This window comes from Zalophus californianus, chromosome 7 (genome assembly GCF_009762305.2).
Source record: "Zalophus californianus isolate mZalCal1 chromosome 7, mZalCal1.pri.v2, whole genome shotgun sequence".
Classification (NCBI taxonomy): domain Eukaryota; kingdom Metazoa; phylum Chordata; class Mammalia; order Carnivora; family Otariidae; genus Zalophus; species Zalophus californianus.
In genome coordinates, this window is record NC_045601.1 from 126,581,540 (window position 1) to 126,608,089 (window position 26,550).

General features: G+C 45.4%; 2 long non-coding RNA genes across 3 annotated transcripts in view; one reads left to right on the forward strand and one right to left on the reverse strand.

Moving 5' to 3' along the window:
- LOC113927246 overlaps positions 1–26,550 on the reverse strand; it is a 46,425-nt gene that overhangs the window by 16,666 nt on the left and 3,209 nt on the right. Inside the window, exons 1-2 of one of the 2 annotated variants that reach the window (XR_003521555.2) lie at positions 18,310–18,770; positions 13,789–13,924 (exon numbers count right to left, since the gene is read on the reverse strand). This is a non-coding gene — a long non-coding RNA (uncharacterized LOC113927246). Of the gene's footprint in view, positions 1–13,788; positions 13,925–18,309; positions 18,771–26,550 lie in introns of those variants that run through there. The other variant, XR_004820218.1, reaches the window with a different exon arrangement.
- On the forward strand, positions 4,955–8,100 carry LOC113927245. The gene is made up of 3 exons (XR_003521554.1): positions 4,955–5,215; positions 6,192–6,308; positions 7,876–8,100. It is a non-coding gene; the product is annotated as an uncharacterized LOC113927245 (long non-coding RNA).

The window sequence follows — 26,550 nt, forward strand, 5'->3', positions numbered from 1 at the left end:
GTGAACAGCTGAGGAGGGAGAGGTGACCAGAACGAGCAAGAAAGCCATAGATCCTGATGAGAAAAACTGGCTCATGTGAAAGTCCTCAGGTCTGCCATGATGGAGGAACTTCAAAGAAACAAGTACAGATTTTCTTCAGTTTACAATGGGATTGCATCCAATAAACCCATCGTAAGTTGAAAATACCCTAAGTCAAAAAAAAAAAAGAAAGAAGAAAAGAAAAAGTCCTAAATCGAAAATGCATTTAATCCACCTAACCCACCAGACATCATACCTCAGCCTAGCCCACCTTAAACGTGCCCAGAACACTTCAATGAGCTGACAGTTGGGCAAAATCATGCAACACAAAGCCTATGTTATGATAAAGAGTTGACTCTCCCGTGTCATGGACTGAATGCTGTCCTGAAGGTGACACACAGAAGGGTCTTGTGGATGCAGAGAGGTTGTCCGTGTATTGGTTGTTGACCCTCAGGACTGCGTGCTGACTGGGACCTGAGCCTTACATCAGGACAGCGTGTCTACCAGATATCGATAGCCCGGGGAAAGATCAAAATTCAAAATTCCATGTACAGTTTCTACTGAATGTGTATCACTGTCACATCATTGTAAAGTTGCATCATAAATCAGGGACCATTTGCCCTTTACTTTGAAGTTATTCCATGTGTTGTGCAGTGATGTCTCTCCTCATCCACCCCATGGCCTCAAATCATCTGTTAAACTCAACTACCTACAACTACCTTTTGAGGAAAGAAAAAAGGACCCTGTGGGGTTGATATAAAGCAGAAAGAAGACAACAGATACAGGAGGTGAGATGTGAGATTAGGAACTGAACAGATTTTTTTTTTTTTAAAGTAGGTTCCATGCCCAACGTGGGGCTTGAACTAATGACCCTGAGATCAAGAGTCACATGTTCTACCAACTGAACCAGCCAGGCACCTCCCAGATTTTTTCTTAACGGAGCAAGAAGTAACCAGAAGACTAAGGATGACTACTATCGAAAAGACAAGAACAAGTATTGACAAGGATGTGGAGAAATTGTAACCATTCATACATTGCTGGTGGGAATGTAAAATGATGCAGATGCTTTAGAGATCAGTCTGGCTGTTCCTCAAAACATAATAGGATTCAACAATTCCACTCCTAGGTATACCCAAAATAAATGAAAACTTATGTCCACAAAAAAATGTGTACACAAATGTTCACAGCAACTTTAGTCAAACAGCCAAAAAGTGAAAACAATCTAATGTCCATCCACTGATTGATGGATAAATCAAATGTGCTATATTCATATAATGGACTATTTGGTGAAATAAAGGGAGGGAGGGAGGGAGAGAAGGAAGGAGGGAGGGAGGGAGGAGGGAGGGAGGGAGGGAGGGGGAGGGAGGGGGAGGAAGGGAGGAAAACCAATACATACTACAACATGGATGAACCTCAAAAACATCGTTAAGTGAAAGAAACCAGGCATATATTATATGATTAGAAGTAGACCATGTGTTGTATGATTCCATTAATATGAAATGTCCAGAACAGACAAATCCATAGAGACAGACAGTAATTCGTGGTTGCGGGGTTGGGGGAGGAGAGAATGGACATGACTACTAACAAGTATGGGATTTCTTTTTAGGGTGATGAAAATGTGCTAAAATTAATTGTGATGATGGTTGCACAGCTATGTGAATACACTAAAAACCATTCAATTGTGCATCTTAATTGACTGAATTGTGTGGTGTGTGAATTGTATCTCAATAAATTTGTCCAAAAATAAGTAACCAGAAGAAATGCAGGCCCCACCCCTCTCCAGGGACAGGCACTCCTGCTGAGGGAGCAGCCAAGGTAAAGTAATGGGGATGTAAATACCCAAGTTTGACCTGTGGGGAGAGAGAGCTTGGGCCACCAGGCAGGTGACATCAGGGACCATGTGAAATGTGGCATGTTCGGCCAAGGTCTGACGTGCAGGGAGGACTCGATAAATATTAATTCTTGTTAAAACCCTTATTATTGTCTTATTCTATACCATCCTTCATCATACTCTTTCCATTTTTCTAGCTCACTTTAGCCACAGCGCATGCATGCAGAGGCCCACGCTATGGAAACGCATGAATATGCGTTTAGCTCTATTTATGGTATGACAAAATTTGTATCTTGTGAAAGGAGTTTTGAAACCATCAGGCCACACCTCACCTGATGGAGGTGAGTGAGGGATGGACAGGGTGCAGCAGAAATTACCATAGTCCCCTAGCAGGGTTTGATGTTTGGGGCTGGATGATTCTCGGCTGTGGGGGCTGTCTTGTGCTTAGTAGGTTGTTTGGTCTCTAGCAAAGTAGCGTGCCTGGTCTCTACCCACTAGAAGCCAGCAGCACCCCCACCATTTGTGACAATCAAAAATGTCTCCAGACCTTGCCAAACGTTCCCTGAGGGCTCTCTTGATCTCTCTCTGCCCTTCCTTCTCTTTCACACACACACACCCCAACCAGTCCATAACTATAGCCCTAAAAGACGTATGCTATAGTGAACTTTGAACTTTAACATCAGAAGGAAGCAGAAGGTACTTAAGTGGGTCCCAGACTGAACAGACACCACCTCCCCACCCCCATGTGCCCTGTCTATCACACACTACTCCACACCCTACTCCTAGACCCATTCTTAATCTGTCCCCTGTACCACCTCTATATCTGCCCCACTCCCAAACACCCCAAACAAGCCTACAATCTCTAGCTATGATACTCAGACCTTTGGTCATCCATCCAAATGTCAGACACCTGAGACCTCAGCAAAGGCTCACATTCGTGTGTGCTGGGGGAACAGAAAAGCATCACATGGGATAGGAGCTGGGGAGGTGGGTGTACTGGGGCAGAGCCAAGGAAGGGGAAGGAAGAGTGAACTGCCATTTATCCAGCAGCTATTTCACGTATCAGGCTTATATTAGCAGTTTCTTACACATTAGCATTGAATTTTCATAGTAACCTTTTGTAAAAGGTATTTTCCCTTTTTGGCAAATGGAAAAATTGAAATTCAGGGAGGTTTTGGTAGGTCAGCTAGAAACATGCTAGCCAAAAATCCTTCACATCCCTGGTGTGCACGCAGCTCCTCCCATCAAGAGATGGGGTCTATTTCTCCCTCTCTGGATCTAGATTGACCTTGTGATGTGCCCTGAGCAAACAATGTAGCAGAAGTAAGATTCCGGGACTTCTGAGCCCAGGTCTTAAATGGACCAGGAGCTTCTGCTTTCTCTCTCGGAACCCTAAAGTCGAGATGCTGTGAGGAGGTCCCTGCTCCATCCCAGCCACCAGCTGAATGTAGTAACATGTACGAACCCAGACAAGACCAGCAGAAAAATCAGTCCTAAGAAATAATACACTCATATGTGAACTAACTTGAATTTAAATAAAATTTTGAAAGAAAAAAAATATACACTAGTGTTTGTTTTAAACCACTAAGTTTTAGTGTAGTTTGTTATGCAGCTATTAATAACTGATACAAGAATTAAATAATTTGCTCAAGATTATACATCCAGAAGCACAGAGGAACCAGAATTTAATATAAGCTCTTTCTATCAAAGCCTCTTCTCTCCCATGAAAGTACACCAATTTGTCCTCTAAGACGTGGAACTATCTACTGGGTTGGGGTGAAATCGTGTGTGAGGGTTAACTGAACACAAAGGATATCAAAGAAATCAACAGTTGACAATAGGTATACCTCCTAGTAAAAAAGTAACGAATAACTATGGATAAGATTTGACTATGGCAAAGTTACACTCATTAGCTCCATTTGTGGAAACTGTTGATATTATACCTAATCTATATGCAGCACATATTGTTTAAATATAATTAATTATGGGGTGGCAGTAAATTCTAAATATGTGCCTGTCTATTTCCAATTTAGCAACTTTGACCTTTGAAAAGTGGAAACATTGGTTCATAGGTTAATCATATGTATATGTGCCTCAGTATTTTCAGCACCTGATGGCAAAGTCAGAATGCTCATTTCTTATCTTCCTAATCCCCTACAGCAAGGGGAAGGCAGGACCTGTTGAGGCCTCCCCACAGCACACCCCACCCCCCAAGTAACATTCAAGCTTCCTCCATTCAAGATCAGAGCTAGAAAATAAGGAAGCCTAGGCTCCTGGGCTTAATACAGCCCCTGACTTCAAGTTTGAACACACTAAGACCAAATGAGGAGATCAGATCACTCCCCAAAACTCAGGTCACCTCGCTCACTACATAATCAGACTTCTGTGGATCAAGTCCTTAATCCCATCAGTGGTGTGACAGTAAATGGTAAACATTCAATAACTGCCTCTTTTGGAGGAAAAAAAAAAAGCTCTGATGTGCAGCATTTGCCGTTTCTGTGGTATCCATACTCCCACCATGGCCAACTCCAACCTACCAACATGACATTCACCAGCATGCCAAATTCATGAAAAGTTAACAATCGGCTCTCTCCTGTATGACCAGCCCCAGCCCAGCACTTACACCCCACCCACCCATGTGCACAACATTATACCCATTAGGATTCTGTTCAGCTGCCAGTGATAGAAAGCTCTGAAACATAGTAGTTTAACAGAGGAATTTATTTCCTCTCTTTTATGTAAAACAAGTCCAGAGGTAAATCACCTAAGGCTACCATGGTCGTCCCATACCATGACCCAGAACTTAGCCTCCTCTACCTCTTGGTTCTGCCGTCCCTAGGAGACGGCCCTCCTCTTTATGGTTGGAGACACCTACCCATCGAAGTTTGAGTAAGCAAAATGGAAGGCATTGCAGAAATATACGCCCTCTCTTAAGGGGGCTTCCTAGAAATTTCACCAAAGATTTTGTGATGTCTCATAGGCTAAAACATAGTCACGTGGTTAGATCTAGCTGCGAGGAATTCTGGGAGAGGTAGTTTTTTAGTTGCGTGCCTAGGTGAACGTCAGCGTTCTGTTACTATGAGGGAAGAAGGATGAAGTAGGAAACTCGCTGTCTCTGCCGCCATAGCTACCACAGACACGGCTACCATTTATGGCTCTGCCCGCGTCTTACACCGAGCTCTTTATCCATGTTATTTCAGGGTTTTTTTGGCCGCAGTTCTCAAAGTGTAGTGGTACCAGAGAAATGAACGAATACAGATGAGCATCTTTTAAAATATTTGAGATTTATGTATTTATTTTAATGTGGGAAAAGAAAGGAGTACACCAAACGTCATTTCAGATACTTTTGCTCAGAATTAGGGTAAGGTAGGTAATAACTTTTTAACTTAAACGGGTATTAAGTTCCAGAAAAATGAAGTAAATAATAGTACGGGTGATCTGAGGATATGGGGAAAATTCTTAGGGTAATGACCCCATGCCTGAGATTTGAGGAACACTGAGACAGCTGTCATTGTCCCCACTTCCCAGAGGAGGAACCTGAGGCTCACGGAAGTGATGTAACTTGCTCAAGTTCACACACAATTATGTCGGTAGGTTTGACAACCTCACTTTTGAACAATGACTAACATCCCGTAATATTGCATTTGAGAATAACTGTGATGCAAGTTCTAGTACTTTTGGTAAAATCCTTTTCTATACACATGTAAGTTTTAATATTAATATTTTTTACATAACTATGTACATAAGGTTATATAAATGCAACTAAATAATGTATATATAAATTATATAAATTTATATCTAATGCAACTAAAAGCCCAATTTACTAATACTTTTTGGAGGATTCTGTGGGGTGTCTCCAGGGAGCCCAGTGTCTCCAGAGACGATACCTGACAACGGCTATCAGCTCACAAAGTCCTCTTGATGTCCTTCGGGGCTGGGTTGCACAACAAACAATGGTGATGCATTTCTTAAAAATTAGAACAGAGTCTGTGAAATGGAGGACAAATTAGGGGAACGCAATACATTACTAACACAACTGATGTAACACAGCATGGGTCTAGGGGAGAAAATATAAATTAGAGTAAATAAGTTATTCTCATGTAACTTTATTTGGAAATAGAGACTTATGAACATAACATGCAAATTTGTGCCATGTATATGCAAATTTGTCCAAATATATGTAAAATGTGCCCACGTATATGCAAATTTGTTTTCTAAGCTAAGACCTCTGAAAACAAATATACATATATGTATGTGTATATTTTCTTTTTTAACTCGACAGTAATTCTGTCGCATGTCACAGTTTTCCTATTCGTGCCTTACCAGCTTGTCCTTTATACAGTGCTAAAGGCAGTTGAAACACCTGCAGGATCCAGCATCTGAAGTAAGTTACGGGGTCTGAGTGACCGAAAGACCACACACTGTTGGAGGTCTCAGGAACTCTGGACAGTCCCTGGAGGTGAGGCCTCTACACTCAGAGATGGGGAACAAAGCAAGGTCGCAGATCATCCTTGTCCGTGGAGCTTCTTTCAAAGTAGATAGATGCCTTCTATCTGTCCAGATTTGTTTGTGTACCATTCTGTTTGGCGGAGAGAGAGGGATGGGACAAGGGTTCAAGGTCCCTTGGCCTCTAAGAGTGGCTGAAGCCTCCAGATCAATCTGTTTTTCACTGGTGGGTGAATGAACCTAGGATTGATATACTGATAAGGAGGGTGTGGGGGACGGAGGGAGGTAACATAGGAGGGCGACTGATGAAGGGTGGGACGGAGGTAGAGGGGAATATTTCTGTTTCTGGTTAACACTTTGTACTGTATCATTATAGGGGGAAAAAATGCAACCTTAAAACAGCCCCAACTAATTGTGAGGGGGGGATATGTAAAATGATATGATACTGCTTGGCCTCTGGATAGTGCCCTGCTGTATTTCTACATGTGACATGTTATAAATAAAGCTCAAACCAAACCATAAAATTTGAAGAAAAAATGGGGAGGAGAGAAGCTGTTGTTCATGCCTAAAACCCACCCTGTGCACATGCAAAGCAGATGAGCTAAGAGAGACCCAGCTCAAAATCATCTCTTCATAATGTAAATCTAAGAATGGTTTCCAGATGGAATCTGAGATACATAGCTTATCATTATATCAAGGAGCAGGCCCACTTTTGACCACATCCAAATGAACCACCGAGCCACAAGTCTATGCATGGGCAAGTTTGGCTTTTTCAGTTTGCCTGGAACATTCCTGGTCCTGCCACTGTGGTTCCCGGACTCTCCCCTGGGCTAGTCTTTCAGATTACATTGAACGACTTGGAACCAGGCAACATTTCAGGCTTGTGACAATTCCAAACTTTTTCCTGCCTCATGGTAGCATCCCTCCTGGCCACCTTCCTCATTTTATTTTCCCCAGGCTTGCCAAGTGGGACAGGAAATTACATCACAACATCATGTTGCCATCTCCAAAGTGTTAGGTTTCCCCCTTCCTCTCCAACCCTGAAATTGCAGAAAACTCTAAGTAGGCTGGTAAGCAGCGCTGGGAATTTAAGACAGATTGAGCATTGGAGAGCATGTAAAGATTTGGCTGTGAGTGACAGAAAGTCCAAAATGACAGGGGCTCAAACAATAAAGGAGCTTATCAATCTCTCCCGTAAAACCACAACGGAGGTAGACAGTCTATGGCTCACAGAGAGCCTTCCCAAAGTTGCAGAGACTCAGGATCTTTCCCTCACTGCTCCCATATTCTCAGCACAAGGTCTCTATAGCTTGTCCAGGATAGCTGGTTGCATTCTAGACATCATATCCATAGCCGAGCCAAGTGTGATGGATTGTTTTTAATCCAGTGAATCACCCCTCCTGTGTCTACACACCTTTGAGATGTCAAGGACACTGCCTCTCTTTCCACCAAGACCAGGAGTCTATTTCTCCATCCTTGAATCCAGGTTGACCAATAAAATTTGGCGGAAGTAACGGCGTACGAATAAGGGCCTAGACCTTACGGAATCATGGTGTTTCCTCTTTCTCTCCCCCTCAAAGCCCTGAGAACGCCGTGTTGTGATGAAGCCCATCTAGCCCGTGGGAGAATGAGACTCTCGTAGAGAAGAAGTGAGGAGCCCCAGCTGCCGGACATGACAATGAGACCCTCTTAGATCTTGTGGCCCAACTAGGACATCCGATGAGATACGCTAAGAAACCTCCCAATGCATGGAATGGCAAAAAATAATAAATTGTAGTGGTTTGGGCCACTAATTTTTGGAATGGATTGGTGCACAGCAATAGATAAGCTGAAAGAACAGTAAACAGAAGGCAAAGAAGAGACCAAAAGCATGTGCACTGCTATCTTTGATGGAACTGTACATAAGCTTCCAGGCAACACGGCTGTTTTTGTGTTTGGGGCCACAGTCAGTTGCAAGGGGAGTTGAGGAGTGTGGTCTCTATCAGGGCTACCTGGTGCCTGGCTCACAACAGTAGCAGCAATGACTATGGGGAGATCTGATATCGGGGTAAACAATGAGCACTCTGAGAGGGGGGGAGAGTGGGAAATAGCAAACATACAGCATTTTCCATGAATATCACAGATCTTTTTAAAGTTAGAAAGGTAATTTTAAGATTCTTTTTCCTTTGAAACTGAAATTCTCCCCAGCTCAGAATAAGAGAAGGTAAATGAGAACACCTTCCAAAAATATGCTACGCCTCTGAGACATAAAAGGAACCCAGACCCGCCATCCAGAGGAAGGGAGTGTGGGAGGAAGGCACAGCTTAGTGGTAAAGATGAAGGTCACTGATAAATGGGACCAATCATCCTCAGTCCATGATGGAAAACAAGCCGACACTTAGGTGACACATGGGGAAACATTTCTGGTACTCCAGGCTCTTAGATCCTGGAAAGGGGTCAACAAGTGATATTACTGGAATCTTTCTCTTGCTTTGTAAGACTTGGATAAGTTCTCAGCTGCCTTTGAGACTTTGAATTTCATTTCACCAGGTGCACTAGAGAGTGAACTGAAGAATTCTAGAGGTCTCTTTGAGCCCTTCACTCCCATGAAATAGAAAAGTCCATTTGCAAGTGTGTATGCAGGTCTATCATACGCCCAGCACAATCCTGGGCCCTCTGGGGGAAAAAGGATAGGCATCTGCACTCAGAATGCTTATGATCTACTTAGAAAAGCACTTTTTAAAAAAAGATTTTATATATTTATTTGAGCGAGAGAGAGCACAGTGGGGGGGGGTGCAGAGGGAGAGGGAGAAACAGACTCCTCCCCCCCCCACCACCATTAAGCAGAGAGCCTGACATGCAGAGTTCAATCCTAGGACCCTGACTGAGATCATGACCTGAGCTGAAGGCAGATGCTTAACCAACTGAGCCACCCAGGCGCCCCGAAAAGCCTTTTCTGTGGTTCTCAGCACACAAGCCCAAAGAAAGTTCCCAGAGTTGGGAGAGTTGTCCCAGCTCTCCTGCACATAGCCAAGTCATGACAATAAGTGAAGTTCTCTTCTTTTACAAGGAATGTCTGCGCTCGGCACAGTCCCTCTTTACTCCAATAACCTGGAAGATCCCCTAATTTACTAGGCACCCCCTAACTTTGGGGCACATGAAGACCTTCCAAGGGTACCGTGTGGATAGCCTTAAGAGAATCAACTTTCAGATTTTCAGTTTCCATATGTGCTCTTTCCTAAAGCAGCCGGGCTAAGAAGGTGCTGGATTTCCCTATAGCCTTTCTTCACTTTGTGAAAGAAAGGCATGCCCCTCCACTCTTACACATCTTACCATGATTCATTATCCTATGATGGGAAAACTCCAGGGCAGCCAACAAAAGGGAAGCCTCCTAGGATGAGCAATAAAGGTTCTGTCCCCCCACAGGGCTTTCGGGATTTCCCTGGTTTAGACATTCACTCCTTTGCTTGTTAAGAGAAAGCCCATTATTCAAACTGGGTATTTGGCCCATTTGGGGATGTCTGAATTCACTTAGATGGTACAGCAGAGAAATGGGAATAAAAACAGCTTTTCATCAACAGACACCTCTTCTACTTTCTCACCTCTGTCAAAGAAGGAAAGAGAGAAAGAGAAGGGGGAGAGAGAGAGGAAGAAAAATCACTGTTGTTGAGGTTAGTCCTATGAGAAAAAAATCAAGAAGAACATCTGTAAGAACTATTTAATGCTGAAAAAAATACTTTTTTCTTCACATTTTTCAATGCAAGAAATTCTTTGCAGCTATTCTTAAGACTTATCCCTAGGAGGTATCATTAGCTGAGAAGAAAAGCACATTCAAATAGCTAAAGCCATATAATAACTATTGGTCATTTTAACTGTAACGGGAATGTCCAAGATACATTAGCTAAAGCCCTAAGATCAAAGTTTCATGTGATTTCTTCCAGATTTGCTGTGTTGTTTAGTAAAATAGTTTAAAACATCTTCTTACCAGTTTGATAATTAAGATCTTATTCCAGAAGAGGGAATAGAATACTTTCTAATTGATTCTATGAGGCCAGCATTACCCTAATACCCAAACCAGAAAAACACACTACAAGAAAACCACAGACCAAAAACTCTCAAAAACGTAAATGCAAAAATCCACAACAAAATATTAGCAAATCGAATCCAACAATGTATAAAAAGAATTATACACTCAACCAAGTGATTCATCCGGGCATGAAAGGCTTGTTCAACAATTCAAAAAATAATTAATGTCATCATCAACAGACTAAAAGAGAAAAATTGCACAATCTTATCAATAGATACAGAAAAAGCATTTGACAAAATCCAACACCCATCCATGATTTTTAAAAACCTCAGTAAACTGGGAATAGAGGGGAACTTCCTCAACTTGATAAATAGTCCTACAAAATTCCTACAGCTAACAGCATACTTAATGATGAGAAATTCAAAGCCTTCCCACAAAGATCAGGAACAAGAAAATGATGTCCCCTCTTACCACTCCTTTTCAACATCATACTAGAAGTCCTAGCTAATGCAACAAGGCAAGAAAAGGAAATAAAAGGTATCCAAATTGGTAAGGAAAAAGTAAAACTGTCTTCATTTGCAGATGGCATGATTATCTATGCAGAAAATCTGAAAGAATTGACAAAAACCAACCAAACAAAAAATTCCTATGCAATTATATGAATTATACACGTGTGTATATGTATGTGTATATACATACACATATATATATAAAGAACTAATATGAAATTATATATAAAAGTCAATCACTTTCCTACATACCAGCAATGAACAAGTGAAATTTGAAATTAAAAACATAATGCCGTTTACATGAGCACCCCCCAAAATGAAATACTTAGTATAAATCTAACCAAATATTCTCCCTATAATGTGACTTTGAAGCTCTTCACATCAGAGCTGATTGTATTTTCCCACCCCTAAGTATGGGCTAGTCTTGGGACTTGCTTTGGCCAGTGGAATGTGGCAGAAGTGACAATGAGTCCATCTGGAAGCTATACGTGAGAGGCTTTGTCTGGCCATAACCACTCTTGGGATCCTGCCCAGCAGCCCCAGGAAGAAGCCCAGGATAGCCCACCGGAGAGCTAGAAACCATGTGCACCAGACACAGGGCATCCCAGCTGACCAGATGGCTGGCTACGGACCTGTGAGCCATCCCAGCCATGCCAGCTGACCGCTTCTAGACTAAAGAACAACGCAGCCAGCCCACAGACTCTTGAGTTTATTGTTTACGGCCTGTGACTATTTGTTACACACCATTCTTGAGGCAAGAGAAAGCTAATATATCTTCTTTTGACAAATTCTCTACTATTTGTTGTGATGCTAACTCAATTCTAGGGGAGGAGAGGACTTTTTAACATTTAGCCACTTACCATAGGAAATAAAACAAATATGACATTGCAATTTGCACACACAGACTTGATAACTATGAGACAAATAAAAGACTTTCAAACATAAAAACATATTACATTAGGATAAAAATCTGTGAAGAAATAAAATATAGGAGTGCCTGGGTAGCTCAGTCGGTTAAGTGTCTGCCTTTGGCTCAGGTCATGATCTCAGGGTCCTGGGATCGAGCCCCGCATCGGGCTCCCTGCTCTGCGGGAAGCCTGCTTCTCCCTCTCCCACTCCCCCTGCTTGTGTTCCCTCTCTCGCTGTGTCTCTCTCTGTCAACAAATAAATAAATTTAAAAAAAAAGAAATAAAATATAAAATGGAATTCAAAGAGGAAAAAGAAGATGAAAAATGTCTGAATGTTAATGATAACAGTACATGCGATTTAAAATGCAATAGGTATAAGGGCGCCTGGTTGGGTCAGTCGAAGAGTGAGCAACTCTTGACCTCGGGGTCGTGAGTTCAGGCCCAATGTTGGGTGTAAAGATTACTTAAATAAATAAAAACTTGAAAAAAAAAGAAAAGGAAGATTAAAATGCAACAAATATCAAATCATTATAGCATTTAAATTCCATTTGGCCCATATTGTAAAGACATGTAACATTTTTACTTTAAAATGTCAACATTTTACAATATGCCAAAAATTACATCCTTGGCAACTATTTGAACTTATGATAAAAAATTTATCATAAGATGTTGACTTCCAAACGTTGGGGAGGGTTTTTTCAAAATTCCTTTAGGAGGTATGCAAGCTAAAATTCTTGACAACTGCTCTTCTAGAAAACCCACTTACATAGTCCCTATTTAGCAGGTGAAATGTATCTATTGTGTATCTCATGTTAGCTCTCTGTGTGGATGTGTAAATATAATCTTATATGCATTACATTCTTAGGCACCTATGCATACAGATTTATATCGATGTGTCATTTTAGTCAGAGCTATGTATTTCTATTTAAATGTATAATTTCTCTGTGGCCCATCAGCCCATACCTGCTATACCTTTTCGTTTTCTTGAAGAGAGATGGAATGACTCCTGGTCCAGGAGACTTGAAGTAAAAGGAGAGCATAGGAGCCCAGCTGGGAAGCAGAACGAGGTTATGGAAACAGAAGGGGTTTATTCCCTCATAAGATGCTGGGATGCATGTCAAACAAAAGATCTCAGTCCACAATAATTTGTAATTTGTATCTGGTTGTGAATAAGACCAACAAAGTCCCATACTTTTAAGGACTTATATTCCAGTAGGTGTCCAGAAATCCAAAACAGAGACACACAAACAGTTCGGGAAGCCCCACCAGAGAGACTCTAGATTAAAGTTAGGGAGGCCTCTGTTCCCCAGTAGTTGCTGTTCCATGCCTCTGAACCTCTCAGCACGTGCTATTCTCTGCTGAGAATGTTCTTATCTCTTTTTATTATATTTCATTTTATTTATTGGAGTAGATAATATATTTACATGGTTCAAAAATCAAATGATAAAGATTAAGGAGGGCATGTGATGTGAGGAGCACTGGGTGTTCCACGCAACTGATGAATTATTGAACACTACATCTGAGACTATGATATACTCTATGTTGGCTAATTGAATTTAAATTAAAAAAAAAAGATAACGAAGGATTGAGAAGGCTTGCTCGCACTCTGACCTGATCCTCTCCTTTCCCACTACCCACCCCCCTCCCTACTGGGGAAGAGTCACTTTTATTTATTCTTTGTTTATCTTTCCAATCTTTCTGCAAATACAGGAAATATGGATATATATACTCTCTCTCCCCCTCACTTTCCTTAAACAAAATGTAGCCAACTATATATGCTCAGTGCTCCTTGCTTCTTCTTTTTTTCTTCTTCTTCTTCTTCACTTAATAGTATATTCTGGAGAATGTTTTCCAGCAGTGCACGGACAGCAACCCCTTTCTGTTTCCAGCTGTATAGTATTTCACTGTAGGGAGGTCCACAGATTCTCCAGCCCTCTATAGATGGACACACGGGTTCCAGAATTTCACTCCTATAAGCAATACATCCTTCCATACTTGTGCAGGCGCCTTTGGGGGATAAATTCCCAGAAGTGTCGCCCCACCTTTTCTTCCTGGCAAACTCTTACTCACCTTTTGACACCCACGGCCCAGGAAGCCAGACATAAGAAGAGGCTTGTCCAGAGAGCTACAGGAAGTATGTCTGCTTTCTCTATTAGCTGGGAGCATCTTACGGGTATGGATCCCTCTTTGTTCACCCTCTACACTCCTGGTGAATAAAAAACAATATTCAAACTTGGGTTTCTTAAGAAACTCTGGAAGACAGCCTCTAGAAGAGAAGTAAAACCCCTTCCTCTAGGTACCAATTAGTGCTTACCACTATGAAATCTGTATTTGTATCTAAAAATTAGAAACCCAAACAGTGAAGAATTTCAGAACACACAGCAAGTCCTAATGATCCACTCTTCTAGATACAATTCATGTCTTAAAGCATGAGCTTAAGATAAAAATCTTAAATATGGATGCATAAACTACATTTTGAATGTTCTTATATTGTGATATTAATGAAAGTTATCAAATGATCAAGTAAATAAGAGAAAATACACAGTTCAGCTCTATAGTTATCTCAGCATAAGAGACAAAGTATGAACAAACATGTCGACTCTGTCTATATATAATAATAGCTAATATACATCAAATATTTACTATGTGTCCAATCACTGTTCTGTTTTGAAATGTATTCTCTCATTTAATCCTCTCTAAAAAAAAAAAAAACAAAAACTGCACAATTATTATCATTATTACCAGTTTATAAATTTGGAAACTGAGGCACAGAGAGGTTAAGAAACTTGTCAAACAGCTAGTAAGCAGCAGAGCTGGAATTTGAAGCAATCAGTCCAACTGGAGAATCCATGTCCTTTTTTTCAATACTGTTTGTTCGTGTGTGTGTGTGTGTGTGTGTGTGTGTGTGTACTTTCCATGGTAGATTACTTATGAGTGGGTTCATAAGTTTCAGAAAACCTAAAATAACTGGTTTGTTACGAATACAAGTTGGTGCGTCTCTCACGGTAAAGAAGACAGGTAAGCAGACCAGACTTGTAACAATGGCCACAAACCGCAGGAGCCCAGGCTCCTTATCGACACAGAGCTTCTGGCATTATAGCCCAAAATGTCTACTGCGCTCCAACCACCACATCCACATTCCAGCCTATGGCAAGAAAGAAGTGAAAATAAGAGTGTACCCCCTCTCTTGACTACTACTTCCCAGAAGTTGATCATGGTATTTCCACTTTTAGTTCAACATCACAGTTTGACCCCCTGGCCACACCTAGTTCCAAGGAAGGTTGGGGAGAGGAGCCCTTGTTCCATGGAAAGGCATGCTAAAAACATTGGTTTTCAGTACTAAGGAAAAAGCCCAAGGTGGATACTAAGGAATAACTAGCAAATTCTACCACACACAGGAACTGAGAAGCATAAAAGCATGGAATCCCAGTGTGAAAAAGAGGGTTTTAAATTATCTAATAAGGGCGCCTGGGTGGCTCAGTTGGTTAAGCGACTGCCTTTGGCTCAGATCATGATCCTGGAGTCCTGGGATCGAGTCCCACATCCGGCTCCCTGCTCAGCGGGGGGTCTGCTTCTCCCTCTGACTCTCTTCCCTCTCGTGCTCTCTGTCTCTCATTCTCTCTCTCTCAAATAAAATAAAATAAAATAAAATCTTTAAATTATCTAATAAAAAGGCTCCTCTGATGCTTAAGTATTCCTGTCCATTGGTGTCCCCCCGCATCACCCCCATAAAAAGAGGCCTGAGGCAACCCATTTGACGTTTGGACAACGTTTCCCTCAGTCCAGCTCACATCCAACTGGCCCTATGTCAACCTCTCAAAACTAAGCCCGGTTGCCCTGATAATTCAGGTATTTGGAGAGAGCTATGGAGCCTCCACCACCCCCAGACTCCTCCAAGTGCCCCCTGTGCTTCTAACACGCCTTTTCTGTCACCTTCCCAGTGTGCTCACGGCACTCTCTAGGTGTCTAATCCAGGCCTGGACGTGAAGTCCTGGGTGTGGCCTCACAGAGTCAGAGGAGGATTACAAACTATCAGCTAATTGGTATCCATGAATATACTTCTAGAACGGCTTCTCAGATTGCTTTAGGATTTTTGACGATGGCTTTACACTTTTCACTCAGGTAGTGTTTATCACCTACTAAAGCTACATATCCCCAATTTAATCTTCGCAGTGATTTTTTGGCTTTGACATAGAACTTTACATGGCTCCCTATTTACCTTCTCTTAGGGATAGGGCCCCCTTGGCTTGCACCTACAGAGATAGTTTTAAATCCTGAATCTATCCATCCACAAATCATCTATCCTCCCACCTCCATCTGTAATGTGGGTAATAACTCTCTTGTAGCTTCACCTCTGTCAAGGAGCAGAACATTGCACAGGGCAGGGCCAAGGTCAGTGTTATATGATACGCCCCTGAAATCCTCCCTCTGGGTGACATTGATCCATTAAGCAGCGCTTTCTGTGGCAACAGGGAAAACTGGTTTGGATGTGTGTTGCTGCCATAGTGATATCCAAGCAGGCAGCTAAGAGCCCCAGGGACTTGGCTTTTGGCAGCATCTGCTACCAGGGCTTTTCCTTCAACAGTCAGAAGACTTCCCAAGCCCTTTGGAGTCAGGACCCTTAGTTGGTAGATAGCATTCATTTGTGTACCTGTTCATTCATCGTCCGTTTGTAAAACACTTATTGTGGTCCTCTATGAGCCAGAATGCTATTGTCTGAGAATAAAGGTCAACAGGCACATTACCTGCCCTCAAGGACCTTCTCTGCCTGATGGAAAGTAAGAGCACAACCAGGATGACTCTCTTATGACTCAAGTCAGGCCATGCCATTCCTCTGCTCAGTACCCTACACGGACTCTCATGCCTCTCAGACAAAGGCCACGGTCCTTCTCAAGACCCTCCCTGCCCTCCCCCCACTCGCCCCCTCCCTCCCTCCTCCCCTCTCCACTTTCTGTCCCCTCCAGCCACACCAGCCTGGTTTTCCAACACACCAGACAGATGTGCCCTTGCCTTCCATCTTTGTATTTATGTTTCCTTGGTCTAGAATGCTCTTCCCCCAAAGGACAAATGACTTTGTCCTTCCCTTCCTTCAAGCCTTTACCCAAAACCACCTACACAATGAGGCCCATCTAGAATGTCAGTACTCCCAGAGTATTTCATTTCCTCCTGCCTGATTTATTTTTTCACCTGAGGGTATCGTCCTCTCTAATATTCCCTAGCCTACTTTTTAATCTTGTTTCATTTCTATTTCCTCCACTAGCCTGTAAGCCTCTGAGAGCATCAGGGAGCTTTGTATTTTTTATTTTTTAATATTTTTTTAATATTTTATTTATTTGAGAGAGAGAGAGACAGAGCACAACCAGGGGGAGAGGCAGAGGGAGAGGGAGAAGCAGACTCCCCGCTGAGCAAGGAGCCCGATGTGGGGCTCGATCCCAGGATCATGACCTGAGCCAAAGGCAGCCCTTAACCAACTGAGCCACCCAGGCATCCCCAATTTTTTTTTTTAATCCAGACCTCTTAGTCGAGTGACTGATCTATAGAATGAATGCAAGCATGAATGAATATGCAATGTCAGTATAACATGGTGTGTCTTATAAAGGAGGAATTCTGGAGAGCCGCAAAAGCACATAGAAAAGGCTCCTAATCCAGTCTTGAGAAGTTGAGAGGCTTTCCTGAGAACTGTGGAATGAGAGCAGGCCAGGCGAGGAGCAGAAAGAAAGGGTCATTTCCAGGAAGAGGAAACAACTCGACCCTGGGAGGGAGGCCCAGGTGCCTGGGGAATATGATGTGCTTGGAAGCCACATGTAGTCAAACGTGGCATGGGAGCATAAGGAGGGCTCGAATCAGGCGGACAAATCCAGCAAACCATGCAAAGGTGTTCAGAATCCATCCAGAAAACTCAAGGAGCCAAAGAAGCAAATGGCAAAGTGCCATCACCAGATGGGTATTTTAGGAACACCAGAGTGTAGAAAACGATTTTGGAGGGGGAGCCGGACAGGGGGCAAGGACAGCAGTTGCAAAGATGGTTCAATAATCCCGTTGAAAGAAGATAAGGATGAACTAGGGCAGGGGCTGGCAAACGTTTTCTGTAAAGGGCCAGAGAGTAAATATGGGGGGCACGTTCGACTCTGCCATCGCAGCCAGAAAGCAGTGAGGTGGAGTATGCCAATGAAGGGGCGTGGCTATCTTCCCAGACAACTTTATTTACAAGCCAGACGGGGCCTGCAGGCGGTAGGTCACTGACTCCTGAACTGGGGGTAATGGAGAGAAGGGGACGTAAGAATGATGCAGAGGTAGGGCCAGGAGAACTGGGGGTTAACTGGCTGTGGGTGGGGGTGGGGAGAAGGAGGGCCTCCAGGGCTCCCAGCGCTCAGCGCACACCCCCAGGAGAACAGGCTGACCGTGGGTCCCACCTAGACGGATCTCTGTATTCTATTTCCAATCTGAAAGCCCCCAAGAACTCAGTGCAAAGTTGTGCAACGGTCCAGAGAAGAGCCATAAAAATTGGAATGATGGGGAGAAAGGTCTCCCCGGGGCCTTGAATTTAGGGATCCCTCCCACCCATGCCTTACAGCAACAGCAACAACTGACCTTGTCGTCCTCCTCGGAAACAGCTCCCTTCACCTGTTGCCACAGGCTGCTTTTTCACCCTCCTCTGTCAGGTCCCCTCGGTGATGCCCCGCATTCTCCCTCCCACCCTGAAGCCTCTCCAAGGCAGATAATACTGCGGGGAGGCAGCTCAGTGAGCCCGGCTGAGAATCAGAAAATGTCCAGGCGCAGGTGCTGGCGGGGGGGAACAGTTGCCAGAGAACAGGGTGTCCCTGGAGGTGAGAGTGGCATAAGAGGGAGAACTAGGGTGCGGCTCCTGGGTCTTTCCAGAGATGAGGAGATGCTAAATTCACTGGAAGGATGCACAGAAGACAGCCGAGGTAAAATAGCAATAGTAATGATAAAGTAAAACCAGATGCCAAGTGACCAAGCAACGGGCTCCATGTGCGACTTATTCCCCCAGTGGTGGGTGGTCCGCCTTCGCCCGGGAGGCAGGCAGGCATGTCCTTGAGCAGTGGACAGGGAGCAGGAAGAAGGCACATTCTCCAGAAGTGGCTCCTTTTCAACAGTTTTAAAGGTCATGTGCTGACCTGACAGTTGCCAAGCCTCTGATGAAAACGCTCACAGGAAGCATTGTGCAAGTGAGCTCTGGAGACCCACACAACTCTGTGGGCAGAGGACGGCCTTGGATGGGGGCCTGTCCCCCCCCCCCCCCCGGCCACGCCAGGCATGGCTGCCGCCCCCACTTCCCTGGGCCGCCCCCCCGCCCACCGGCCCTACCGCCCCCAGGTCAGAGCCCGCCAGAAGACAGACGGCAGAGGGGCACTGAACAGGCAGCGGTGAGTGGGACGGGGCCCAGAGCCAACCACCAGCGGCCGGGCGACTTCTCCGAGCAGGTAGCACGACAGTGACGCAGCGGGCCCGCCCATGACTTGTGGCCCACAGTGGGCTTTAGGGAATGCAGGAGCAGGCCCAGCCTCAGACGACCTTTCCCCACTGGCAGGGCGCTGGGAGGGCACGGACGGCTGCCCGCACACGCAGCAAGTCTGCATGTGGTTAGAGTGTAAATGTGCACCACAGATTTGAAAATACAGCGACAGAAGGAGTAAAATCAGACTCTCTGCTTGTCTTGGATCCATTCTGTGCTGTACAGGGTTCAAAAGGAACTTACGGTGACCCAAGAGGCCATCTGCCCCAGCCCCAGCCTCAGGGCCCGCAGGTTGAGAACTTCTGCCAGGCCCGCCGCACCCGCAGCCTCGGCTCCCTCCTCCACCCCACCCCCTGCACCAGGCCCTCCTGCTCCTCCTCTCCCTCCTCCTCTCTCAGGCTGCCCACAGCAGGCCCAGGCTGCTCTACCTGCACAGGAGCTCCTGGCCTGACAGCCAGGGGCCTCCATCATCCAGCCTGTTCTACAGCCTGGATCTGCAGGGCTCCCGAGAGGCTGGGAGCAGATCCAGCCGAGCAGGGCTTCTTCCCAACGGCTGAGGCAAGGTTGGAACCTACATGGTACTGCTACACACACACACACACACGGACACGCACATATACACATACACGCATGCACATATACATACATGGACACACATGTACACACATACACACAATACATACATACACACAGAAACAAGGGCACACCTACACATACATGCATACACACATAGACATACAGACACACATATACACTGAAACACACACAGACACACACACAAACCCTTCTAGTTCTAATCTGTGCCCATCTCTGGCTGGCCCGAGGGTGACTGATCGAGACCCTGCATGCATTTCCACCAAGAAGTCCCTGCAGACCCTGTGTCCCGTGACTCCAGGGGCACCCTGTGCATGTCAGAACGCGGCATCTCAGGGGCGGCGGTGCCCTAGCCTGGGTTCGGTTTGTGTGGCTTGTCCAAACTCTGCCCTCTTCCCATTGGTGTTCAGTAACTCACAGGAGCTCAGTAACAAGCAGAGAATTGTACCCGGACGATGAACCCAAACAGCCGCCGCCGCCTTCCCCTCCTCCACCCAGGAGGATGTGCTTCCGGTTCACGCAGGGGAAGCTTCTGGAATGGGCCGTGCTCCCGGGGCTGACCCGAGCTTTGGGGCTCCGACAAGCTGTAGCAGCATTAGGTGGATGTCAGGGCCTGCACTGACACGGCGTGAGGGCTGGGACAGTTTCAGGGTCACCGGGCCCCACTAGCCCCCAGGCCGATCTCAGAGCAAACCAGCACCCCCCGCCCCCGCCGCCCCGCGTGAGGCCGGGTGAGGCCGGGTGAGGCCTGGGCCCTGCATCGGCAGGCCTGGCCGGACCACCCTGTCGGGTTCCTTCTGTCTGGGCCCTCTTGCTGAGTGAGCCAGACGGGGTAGGAGAGGAAAGCAGGCCGCAGGGCCAGAACCTGGGCTCTGGCTGACCGGGGGTGGGGGGGGATGCCAGATCCCGGATTCTCCTGGAGCAGACACCTCACAGCCACTTCCTGAGAGTGGATGCAGCATGAGCCAGACAGACCAGGATCCCTGGTCTGGAAAGTCCACACTCAACCCCACACCGGGTCCTCAACAAACCTCATCCACAAAGCAAGACCGCCGCTCTTTGGTTCAGTGATCCCACGCTGTCTGTGAACAGTAAAGCAAGATGATGACAGCCCTAACCTGAACGTGTGCCATAGGGCACGCGGGACGGTGGCTGCCCCGTGGGAGGGCGGGACCTGGGTCTGAGGAAGGACTTTCTTGGCCCTAAAAGACCAAAGACCTCACAGACCCAGATCCAGCATCTTCCTCCCCGTCCTTTGAAAACACACGTAAAAAGTGAAAGAAAGAAACTCAAGACTTTCCCCTTTCCATTTAGAACCCCTGAAGCCCAATTAGGGTCTCAAATCTAGAATTGAGCTTATCCATAATTTCTCTAAACCAGTGCTTCTGTTGAGGCAGGATTAGTGGGAAGAGAGACTATCCCTCCTCCCCATTCTAGCCTGTGGCTGCAGAGTGATCCCCCTGCACTTTCTCATGCACTCACGCATACGCTCACACGTGTTCTTACACACGCACACAAAGTCACACCCATACACACTTCCTCACGCGCTCACACATGTTCACACCCACATGGTTGTGCACACACGGTCACACTTGCACATGTTCACACTTACACGTTTCCACACTCACACATACACTCACACACCACACTCACACACTCTCAGTTCCCACTCTCATTCTCACACACCCTGATCGAAGGGTGACGCTGCTGGCGGACTGATGAGAACAGTAGCGACATTTGCCCCTTGATTCCACGGAATAAGTCAACCATTAATCTACGGCCAAAACTAAAGCACAGGTGTTGTTAAAGACACAAATGCCACTACCAGGCCACGGAAGGCATGGGGTCCTCTTGGTCTGCCAGCCTCTTGCCTCACTCCGAGGGCAGCTACAGCCCTAAACATTTCTCATCTGCACATCACGCACCCGCTGATATTGACTGAGCCATCAAATCCGTGGTCATGTGAGACCAGCAGCCCACAGGATGCCCTTGTCCTCAGAGCATGAACCTAAAACTTAAGCAGAGGCAACAGCTTAACAAGGAAAGATATTCTTTTTTTTTTTTTAAGATTTTATTTATTTATTTTTAGGGGCGCCTGGGGGGCTTAGTCGGTTAAGTGTTTGCCTTCGGCTCAGGTCATGATCCCAGAGTCCTGGGATCAAGTCCAGAATCGGGCTACTGGCTCAGCAGGGAGTCTGCTTCTCCCGCTGCCTGCCACTCCCCCTGCTTGTACTCACTCGCTCTCTCTGACAAATAAATAAAATCTTTAAAAAAAGATTTTGTTTATTTTTAGAGAGGGAGAAAGAGAGTGTGTGTGTGTGCGCGCACGAGGTGGGGAAGGGCAGAGGGAGAGAGACAGAAAGAGAATCTCAAGCAGACTCAACACTGAGCACAGAGCCCAACGCAGGACTCGATCCCAGGACCCTGAGAACATGGTCTGAGCCCAAATCAAGAGTCAGATGTTCAACAAATGAAGCCACCCAGGCACCCCAAGGAAGGACATTCTGACACATACTACAACATAGAGGAATCTTGAGCACATGGTGCTAAGGGAATATAAACAGTCACATCAAGACAAATTCTGGATGATTCCATTTATACTAGGCCCCTAGAGTCATCAAATTCACAGAGAAAGTAGAAGGGTGGTTGCCAGGGGCTGGGGGAGGGGTAAGCGGTTAGTGTTTAATGGGCACAGTTTCAATTTTGCAAGATGAAAAAGTTCTAGAGAAGGATGGTGGTGATGGTTGCACAACAGTGTCAGTGTACTTAATGCCACTGAATTGCACACTTAGAAACGGTTATAATGGTAAAATTTGCTTATGTGTATTTTATCACAATTTAAAAAAAATTTAAATTAGAGAGACCACATCATCCCACCAGATGAAGAGGTAAACAGTGAGGTGTGGGCCATGAGCTTCTCTGAGGTTTCAGAATTCAGGGAAGTCTTCAAGGAAGAGGAGGAGCTCCCGTGGCTACCCACCCCCTTCTTAGTAAGCTGTAAAGTGCTGGCAAAACGGACAATCCAGGCCAGTGAAGTGTAAAGGCTGTTTTAAACTCCAGAAAGCTCCAGTCACCAAGGCATAGCAGGGTACGGTGGGCATGACCATATAACATATATTCCAAGACCCAGTTCTTCTGAGAGTGAAGCGGCTCTATTGATAATTACAGCAGACAAGGGTATGTTGTGCCCTGGGATGTAGCTGGATGAGCCCGGGCATGGGGATCAGACAGACCCGGGTTCCAGTCCCAGCTTAGGCACCCACCTGGGCAAATTACTTTCTGTCTCTGTGCGTCAGTTTCCCCACCAGTAAAGTTTCTATCTCGTGAGGTTATTATGAGTAGCAAACCTAAGATGAAAAAAAGCTTCCACTCCAGGAGCACCTGGCTGGCTCAGTGGGTTAAGCGCCTGCCTTCGGCTCAGGTCATGATCCCAGAGTCCTGGGATCAAGCCCCGCATCCGGCTCCTTGCTCAGCAGGGAGCCTGCTTCTCCCTCCGCCTCTGTCTGCTGATTTGCCTACCTGTGCACGCGTGCTCTCTCTCTCTCTCTCTGTCAAAAAAATACATAAAACCTTCGGGGGGAAAAAAAAAAAAGCTTCCAGCCCAGGATCTGGCTCTCCCTAAATACTACAAGCCTGTAATCTCTTATCTGGAATTCAACAAGCTCTGAAAACTGAAAGCTTTTCAATCACATTTGGTGGCAAAACCTGACCGTGACCAATGCATGGCTATTTAGAATCTTTATCCCACTTGGTGTAATTTATCTTTACGTTTTGCTGCAGAAATATTAATGTGTCTGATGACAGGGTGCTGGTCCAGTGTGTATGTTATGTCCAAAACATAAAAATGCCCTTGTCCTCAGAGCATTAACATAAAACTTAAGCGGAGGGAACAGCTTAACAAGGAAGAACATTCTTTTTTCTTTTTTCTTTTTTTTAAGATTTGTATGTGTGTGTTATCTTCCAAAAGTCCGAACTTTCCGTATTAGGTTGGAAGGGTGAGGACTCTAATTATAGCTTCAGTGTCCTATACAGATTTAAATCCCTTGTCACCTACAGATACAGTTATGGAGTGTTATATTATGCGAAAAATGCCATGTTTAATTAAAAAAAAGTAAGTAAGGTAAAATAATCTGTAATCTATGCTCTTGTTTGTTTTAAAAAGAAGTATATGCACATAAGCTTATCTGTGCATAGACCATCTATCTCCAGAAGCATTCTTTAGGGTGGAAACAGTGGTCGTCTCTAGAAACAGAGACACGGAGGTTGGGAAGAGGAAAACTGATGTTGACATTTTTAGTCCACATACAGAACCCATTTTTTAAACATGAATTATAAAGGTAAAAGATGCTTCATACCCATTAGGATGGCTAGAGGTGTGAGAAAAAAAGCAGACAACAGCTAGAGTTGGCAAGGATACGGAACAAAGGGAACGCTTGTGCACTGTTGCTGGAAGTGCAAAGTAACGCAGCTATGGGAAACCAAATGGAGGTTCCTCTAAAAATTAAAACCAGAACTACCATAGGATCCAGCGATTTCACTTCTGAGTATGAACACAGGAGAATTGAAAGCAGGGTCTCACACAGATAGTGGCGCCCACATGTTCACCGCAGCATTATCCACAGCATTAACCCGAGTCTGTCGGTGGCTGAACGGATACACAAAACGTGGCCTATACATACAGTGGAATATTCTTCAGCCTCAAAAAGGAAGGAACTTCTGACACAGGGATGGAGCGTGAGGACATGGTGCTCAGCGATCTAAGCCAGTCACAAAGGACAGATGTTGGCTGAGTCCACTTACAGGAGGTCCCCAGAGAAGTGAAGTTCACGGAGACAGAAAGTAGAAGGGGGCCTGCCAGGGGCTGGGAGGTGGAGAGAATGAGGAGTTAGCGGTCAATTGGTGCCCAGTTTCAATTTGGGAAGATGAAGAAGTTCTGGGGATGGATGGAGGGGATGGCCCCACAACCATGTGACTGTACTTAATAATGCCACTGAACTGGACTCTCAGAAACAGTTAAGATGGCAAGTTTTATGTTATGTGTATTTTACTACAATTAAAAATAAAGTTAAAAAAAAACTCTGATGTCACAAGTCCCTTTGGATACGCCTGTGCCACCAGAGCCGAAACTTCCCGGGGCCTGCAGGTGGCAGGCAGCGCCGGCTCAGGGACCTCTGAATAATGCATGAGTCAAAGGGTGGTTGTCGGGGCGGGGAGGGGGGGCGGCCCTCCAGGGCTCTGCTGGCCCTGCTGACCACAGAGTGCCCTTGGGAAGGGCTGGCTTGTGGGCGGGGGTGGGGTGGGGGAGCAGGTGCTGGGCTGGATGAGGACCAGGCTGGTGGCTGCCCAAATTCAACACAGGCTGCGGGGAGTTGGGCCCTGGTTGTGACAAGGGTCAGGCTCCTAGATGTGCCCCAAAGAAGTCATGGCAAGACGCTCTGGACATGGAGGGGTGCAGGGATGGGCAAAGTGAGTGAAGGCGGCGGGAGATACAGCTGTCCGGTTATGGAAGGAGTAAGTCATGGGAATAAAAGGCAGAGCATAGGGAATATAGTAATGATGCTGTGATAGCCTTGTATGGTGACAGATGGTGGCTACACGGGTGGTGAGCACAACGTGACATATAAACTTCTCAGATCACCTCATTTTACCTGAAACTAAGGCAACACTGTGTGTCAACAATACTCAAAGAAAAAGGTGCTCTGGCGGAGACATGGGTGCCCCCCAGCAGTATCCAACCCTCCGAGAGAAGGGTTGAGGGGCCTCTGTTTCTCTTCGAAAGAAGATCCGCAGCCCATGGTTCCTCCTCAATGTCTAAAGAGACAAATAGAAAGGAGAAATATGAAGATGCACCTCAGGGCACGTACTGCATGGAGCACTGGGTGTGATGCACAAACAATGAATCATGGAACACTACATCAAAAACTAATGATGTACTCTATGTTGATTAACATAACATAATAAAATAAAAGGAAGATTTAAAAAAATAAAAATTTTAAAAAAAGAAGATATACCTCTTTCTTTAATACCTTGACACCAAGTTTCTCTTTTTATCTTCTTTTTTTTTTTTTTTTTTTAGCTGACTTTAAAGGAAGGTCCTTTGGGCGCCTGGTTGGCTCAGTCGGTTAAGCGTCTGCCTTCAGCTCAGGTCATGATCCCGGGGTCCTGGGATCGAGCCCCGCATTGGGCTCCCTTCTCGGCAGAGAGTCTGCTCCTCCCTCTCCCCTTGTTCCTTCCCCGGCTTGTGCTCTCTCTCACTCACTCTTTTTCTCAAATAAATAAATAAAATCTTTTAAAAAATAATAACAAATAAATAATAAAGGAAGGTCCTTTCTGGCTGATTAGAGTATTTGGCCCATTTCTGTGCTTCAGTTAGCAATTTCAACTTTATTTCTGGGTTTCTCCTTAGCCGTAAAATGTGGCCCACTTCCAGCTCAGACCCCAAGGGCCCCCTGCACGAGGAAGCCCACCCACAGGCATCTGTAGGCTGTAGGCGATGGTAGCAGTGGGGGAGGGGGTGGGAGCCTGGGTTCCCAGGCTCCCTCTGATCCAGGTTCTACAGGCAGGCCCATGGCTCCCCTGGGTCCCAAGCTCCTCATCTGATGAGTTAGGGAAATAGTGCCCAGTCAGGGAGTCTAACAGAGGAAATGTGATGTGAGGGCACTGGTTACAGAGATGCTGGAAGAACTGAAAAACCCAACCCCAGACTCAAGTAACAGAAGATTCCATGCACCATAGGTCTGGAAAGGGACCTTGGCCGGCTC